The following is a 6528-nucleotide window of genomic DNA, read 5'->3' as shown; positions in this document are numbered from 1 at the left end:
TCTATAATTTTCTCCTGAAACCTGATTGAAGTAGTATTGTTAGAATCATAGCGTGTTCCATTTTTCACCCTTCCTATAGGTGTGTAGGATTTTTCCTAAATTCTCGTCCTACCTTTTAAGTATTTCCCAGTAGTAAACTCTAGTTGTGCCTAAGTTTCGTTCAGCTATAATCATTTCATTCTGAAGATTTCAATTTTGATTTTACTGCTTAGTATGTTCCCTGTTCTTACCCTCCCTGAAGACCCATAAATGGTTGCCTTAATTTTCTTTCTATATGGTTATGTGCTGTTCGTTGTTTTGATCATTGACTGCCTCTTGGTGGTAAATTGTATGCTCTCAGAATCTGAATTCTAAGATAAAATTTTAAAACTTCCCAGTAGTCTGTGTTCATTTAAATGCAGAAGAATATAAAGTTGGTATTTTGTTGCCGGCCTTTTCTTTTACAGCTAGCTCTCTGATCCATTGTGGTCATAGGTACCCGTAACGGTGGATTGGTAAGTCGGGTACACTAGAAATAAATAGGAAGGAACCAGGGTTACTGGTAGTAGAGTGTAAGGTCACCTGATCAAGGTATATGATAAATTGGAAATATATGGGCCTGGTACGTGAATGGTGAAATTATTTGGCCGGGTGACCTGCGATCTCTATCAATGTCATGTCAAGTTTGGATATATGTAGTGGAATATATCGGTGAAGGAACCGCATATTGCCATGTGTTGCTGGAAATGGCATAGAAAAAGGCTGCAGAGGTTATTCTTTCATCACAAAACTTTATTGGAAGATAAACCATTTTTGGGGATACAGGGGCATATTACCAACAACTAGCGATAATTATCGCTATGTTGGTTTAGCGGCGATATTTTTATCGCCGAGCTGCGGCGATTTTTATCGCTTAGGAACCTTGCTATTATCAAGGTTTATCTCCTAAGCGATAAAAATCGGCCGAAATGCATGAATATCGCTGAAAAGTCAGCGATATTCATGCATACCGAGCTAATGCTCTTAGCCATGTTATCCACGTCCCATTGGATAACATGGCTAATAACTGCTCAGGGGCAGGTGTTAGGTTTTGGAGATATTCGCGCTTAGTGCGAATATCTCCAAAAGTTGGTAATAGGAGATAGCGATGTTAGCGACTGTTTCCAGTCGCTAACATCTTGGCACGCCCACTTTGCATGTCATTAGTGATAAATATCACTGACATGCAAAGCGGGGCCCAAGATGGCCGCTATCTCCTACTAGCTGTCGCTAACTGGTGTTAGCGACAGCTAGGTAATAGGGAGATCATTTTATCTCCGCTTTCTTGGCTTTTAAAGCCAAAAAAGCGGAGATAAACCCCCTTGATAATATGCCCCACAATTCTTTATTTGATTACACTGGCTTTTTTCTGCTGTTCTGTGAGAACCTGGGGGCATATTACCAACAACTAGCGATAATTATCGCTATGTTGGCTTAGCGGCAATATTTTTATCGCCGTGCTGCGGCGATTTTTATCGCTTAGGAACCTTGCTATTATCAAGGTTTATCTCCTAAGCGATAAAAATCGGCCGAAATGCATGAATATCGCTGAAAAGTCAGCGATATTCATGCATTACCGAGCTAATGCTCTTAGCCATGTTATCCACCTACCTTTGGATAACATGACTAAGAACTGCTCAGGGCAGGTGTTAGCTTTTAGAGATATTCGCGCTTAGCGCGAATATCTCCAAAAGTTGGTAATAGGAGATAGCGATGTTAGCGACTGTTTCCAGTCGCTAACATCTTGGCACGCCCACTTTGCATGTCATTAGTGATAAATTTCACTGACATGCAAAGCGGAGCCCAAGGTGGTCGCTATCTCCTACTAGCTGTCGCTAACTGGTGTTAGCGACAGCTAGGTAATAGGGAGATCATTTTATCTCCGCTTTCTTGGCTTTTAAAGCCAAAAAAGCGGAGATAAACCCCCTTGATAATATGCCCCCTGGGGTATGCATGAGGAGTGAGACCTCGCACATATGTTGAATAGCATTCGTGGAAAGATATGTATTAATGACCATTAGTTTCTGTTTCAGGTCTACTGTTTATCTAATGACATTGGGAAGGCTCTCTGGGGCATATTACCAACGTTAAGCGATATTTATCGCTAACGATGCTTAGCAACGAATTTTTTAACGCTAAGCATCGTCAGAAATTATCGCAGATAAACCTTGCTATTATCAAGGTTTATCGCAAATGCGATAAAAAACGGCCGCAATGCATGAATATCGCTGAAAAGTCAGCGATATTCATGCATTATTGAGCTAATGCTCTTAGCGATGTTATCCACCTCCCATTGGATAACATGGCTAAGAACTGCTCAGGGCAGGTGTTAGTTTTTGGAGATATTCACGCTTAGCGCGAATATCTCCAAAAGTTGGTAATAGGAGATAGCGATGTTAGCGACAGTTTCCAGTCGCTAACATCTTGGCACTCCCACTTTGCATGTCATTAGTGATAAATATCACTGACATGCAAAGTGGGGCCCAAGATGGTTGCTATCTCCTACTAGCTGTCGCTAACTGGTGTTAGCGACAGCTAGGTAATAGGGAGATAATTTTATCTCCGCTTTCTTGGCTTTTAAAGCCAAAAAAGCGGAGATAAACCCCCTTGATAATATGCCCCTTTGTTGTTTCAGGTTCTATTCCCCTGCTGTCCCTTCTCCATCCTTTCCCTCGCCTGATCCCTCGAACACCCTGTATACCTTAAGGGGTGTTGGTGATATCAGGAGGTGGACCTTTTTCTGCTACGACTGGATCCTGTGGAGCGCAACCTGACTGAATTACGCGCCCACGTATTTTGCTCTACCCGATCCAGTTGTGGTAGGAAATGGCGTCCATGGATGATGTTCTTTAGGTTTTGGTTCTGGTCCAACAAGAATTGGCATCCTCTAAGGCAGAAAGAGCCGCCCTGAGAGACAAAGTAGAGAAATTGTCTAGGCACCCCTTTGACGTTTCTCCTGTGGCTTCACAGATACAGGTTACTGTGCCTTCTCCCATTCCATTGGCCAGTCCTGAAAGGCATGCAGGGGATCCATTAAAAATTCAGGTTTTCCTGACACTGGCCTCATTTACCAATAACCATTCAAGAGTTGCTTTTGCGATTTCCTATCTTGTAGGAGATGCGGCAAATTGGGCTGCCCATTTAGTAAGAAATAATGATGCCGTTTTATCTGATTGGTCAGTATTTAGGGCGGAATTTGAAAGGGTTTTTGCCCGAAGGGCTACTACATTTAGCGCAGATAGAGAACTGTTCGATCTTAAGCAAGGGAGAAATGATTTGGTAATGTATCTGACTACGTTCAATAGATTAGTGGCAGAAACAGCTTGGCCGGAGGAAAAGAGAATGTCTTTGTTTTATCAGGGATTGAGAGAAGAAATGAAGGACGTGTTGGCCCAAATAGATCCCTAACCCACTATATGTACCGAAATGATAAACTTAACTTTACGGTTGGATGGAAGAATGTCCGAGAGAGGGGGTGAGAAAAAACGGTGGGAAAGAGGATATTTCCGGTCAGATAGACCCCCTCGTCGACCAATAGATAACCCTGTGACAGTGTCTGAACCCATGGAAATTGGGGCAGTTCGAGCCCCATTGTCAAGGGAAGAGCGGGAGAGTAGAAGGGTGCAGGGCTTGTGCATGTATTGTGGGAAGGGCGGACACTATGTTAGGGAATGTCCTTCCAAACCCAAGTCCTCGGGTGCATAGTTGCGGAATAAAAAAGTGGCTGTGTCTACCTCGCTTCCTACGGTACAGTCTGGGGATTCCCATGAAGAAAGGGAGGTCGGAAAAGGTTGGAAAATCCCTTCTCTAGGTACCACCGACTTGCAAGACACAGAGACACACGTAGTGCTCCCTATGAGCCTTGAATGTAACCAGCAGGTTCATCAAGTTCAGGTCATGATAGATTCTGGGGCTACCGGAAACTTTCTCGATAACGGATTGGTAATGAACCTTGAATTACAGAGAGTACCGCGGGAGATACCTGAAGAGGTATTGGAGGTAGATGACAAACCATTCAAGTCCGGTTTAATTGTGGAGCAAACGGAGTTAGTCTTATTGACCTTAAGGGCTTGGAACAGAGCTTGCCTCCTGCTGAAGTCTCAGGGACAACAGACTTCACCCACCAGCTCCCCAAGAGTCTTCCTGAAGTGCCTGCAGCTGTGCTGGACTTTTTGTGGACTTGTGTGTCGCAATGATCTAGAAGCGCGACTCAAGAACACAAAGCGTGTCGCCGAACTGCCGCTGCCGCTTCACATCATGAAGCACCGGCATCCCCGGAGAAGAGGATCAACGTCGCAGCAGATGCCGCCACATCACTGGGAAGCGTGTCGCAGGAGTAGAGAATCGACGTCGCATCAGACGCCGCCGCATCTCCGAGAAGTGTGTCGCAGGGCCTGTCGCGTCTCATCGCAGGAGAAGTGGATTGACGTCACAGCAGACACCGCCGCATCGCCGAGAAGAGTGTCGCAGGGCCTGTCGCGGCTCGCATCGAGGACAGCATCTCGCATCGCCGGAGAAGAGGATCGTCGTCGCAGCAGATGCCGCCGCATCACCGGATAGCGTGTCGCATCAATGAGAGAGCGTCATCTCTATTTCTTTTGCACCGGAACTTTGGCGCATTTCCATCGCTGCAACATTGCTTGTTGTGGAAGGGCAACACATCGTAAGGTACATTGACGCAAAGTGTCGCATTTTAAGAACTGAACTGAACTAAGCTAACCCTACCATTTTTAAGTATAGTATTGTGAATTTTTGTCGTTTGTGGTCTTGTGTTAAGTCTATATAAAGAATACTTCTTTTTAATATACAACTGTGTGGTGTCCATCTGTGGTGTTGTCACTGGGTTACTGTATGTGCCCACAAATGCTTTACACACTGCCTCTGAGATAAGCCTGTCTGCTCGTGCCAAGCTACCAAGGGGGTGAGCAGGGGTTAGTTTAGGAGTGTACCCCCTTACCCTGACTAAGGGGGTGGGCCTCTTCTGTTGTCCAGTCTCGCTTGATAGCACACCCGTCAGCACAATGTATTAATGCCAGTGCTGTTTAATAAACATGAAGTGGGCTTTGGCTCCACCCAGAGCAGTATCATGTTGTCACTTCATTCTGTTGGCTATTTGTTATATCATTGCGCCTTTTAGGAAGTGCTACCTTTGGAACGCAAGAGGGATTATTTTACATTTGAAAAGTATACTCAACAATCGCTCTGTGTGAAACAATTGATTCACATATGTCCTACATGCATTCTATGTAAAAAGCATTTCTTTCTAGCTTTTTTTTATCCCCAGCGCTGGCAAAGCAAAGAGGGGAAGCTTTAATGAGGTATACAGAACTCGTGCATGCAACGCATGGGAACAGCATTCGTGAATGCCTCTGTTTACGTGTTGGCATTCTGAAGCCGGGCTGTCCCATATATATATATATACACATATATATGTTAATGCCCCTTTAGAATTTGAATCACAGAGGCTATTTCAATCAAATCTCAATAATCATGAGACTGATATTGAAATAAACTCCAGATTGAAAACAGTTATGTGTTTTCTTTACCAATTGATCCTTCTTTATCTGGTGTTCTGTAGCGCTGCTTGTGTATAGAAGTGAAGCCTTTCAGATGATAGAGCGATGTTTGCGTCGTATGTGATCTTGTTATATGTCAAATGTGAAAACTGTAAGTTAAGCGCGTCAGTAAAATTCGTTTGCCCGATCTGCGTTGAGGTAGAACCGCACACATTTAATATTCAACCCACGCATAGCAAGAGTCAGTTAACGTAGTTTTATTTTTTTAAACTAAGTAAGGGTAACCCTGCAGCAGCATGGATTTCATAAATTGAGTGAAACTCTTTAATGTTCCTCTCCACGGAAATCTTTGGTAAAAGGCGAAAGATTTAATCGGTTTGAAGAGAATCCCGAGTATGAGTATGTTGCAGCCTCACCATGGGCCCCAGAAACAGCTATCCACAGAATGTCAGGGTGATTTACTCTACTAAATCCATCATTGATAACCCTTCAAAATATAACCAACTTGTAATAAGCCTTTTATTTCGGTACTTTGACAAAACACTTGTTGAGACAATCGAAACAAAAGCGGGACGCACTAGTGACACGGACTTATGGGTATGCAAATTTCGTCTTCGGTCACGTGACAGGAAATGCTGTCACACTCGAGTCTCCCAGCTCAAACCTTAGCGTCGCTCCTTTCACTCTTCTCATTCTGAGCAGTGCAGCGTTCGGAGCCTCGCGCAGGCTTGTGTGAGGCTCGGTGGCTCCCAAGAGGAGGACTTTTACTGCCACCATCAAGCCATGCTGGCTGGCTCATTGATCTTCTTTCCGAGAGCCAGTGTGTTTGCAACTTGCAGCCTATAACGCTGCATCAGCTGCTGTAAGAAAACAAGCATTGGCAAAGAGAGGCAAAATGCTGACTAACAATACTTTTCCGTAATGTTGTTTAGCATCGGCAAGATGCTGCTGTGCAACATGACCAAAAGAAAACAACACAATAAAAGCAGCGATG

General features: G+C 44.2%; 1 non-coding gene across 1 annotated transcript; it reads right to left on the bottom strand.

Annotated features, from left to right (window-relative positions):
* Nucleotides 1-5816: 5816 nt before the first annotated feature.
* On the bottom strand, nucleotides 5817-5931 carry LOC144780368 (U5 spliceosomal RNA). The gene has a single exon (XR_013600740.1). It is a non-coding gene; the product is annotated as a U5 spliceosomal RNA (small nuclear RNA).
* Nucleotides 5932-6528: the final 597 nt, after the last annotated feature.

This window comes from Lissotriton helveticus, chromosome 1_1, assembly GCF_964261635.1.
Source record: "Lissotriton helveticus chromosome 1_1, aLisHel1.1, whole genome shotgun sequence".
NCBI classification, from domain to species: Eukaryota; Metazoa; Chordata; class Amphibia; order Caudata; family Salamandridae; genus Lissotriton; species Lissotriton helveticus.
Note: the sequence above shows the minus strand (reverse complement) of the source record. Positions and strands in the feature narration are given on the sequence as shown.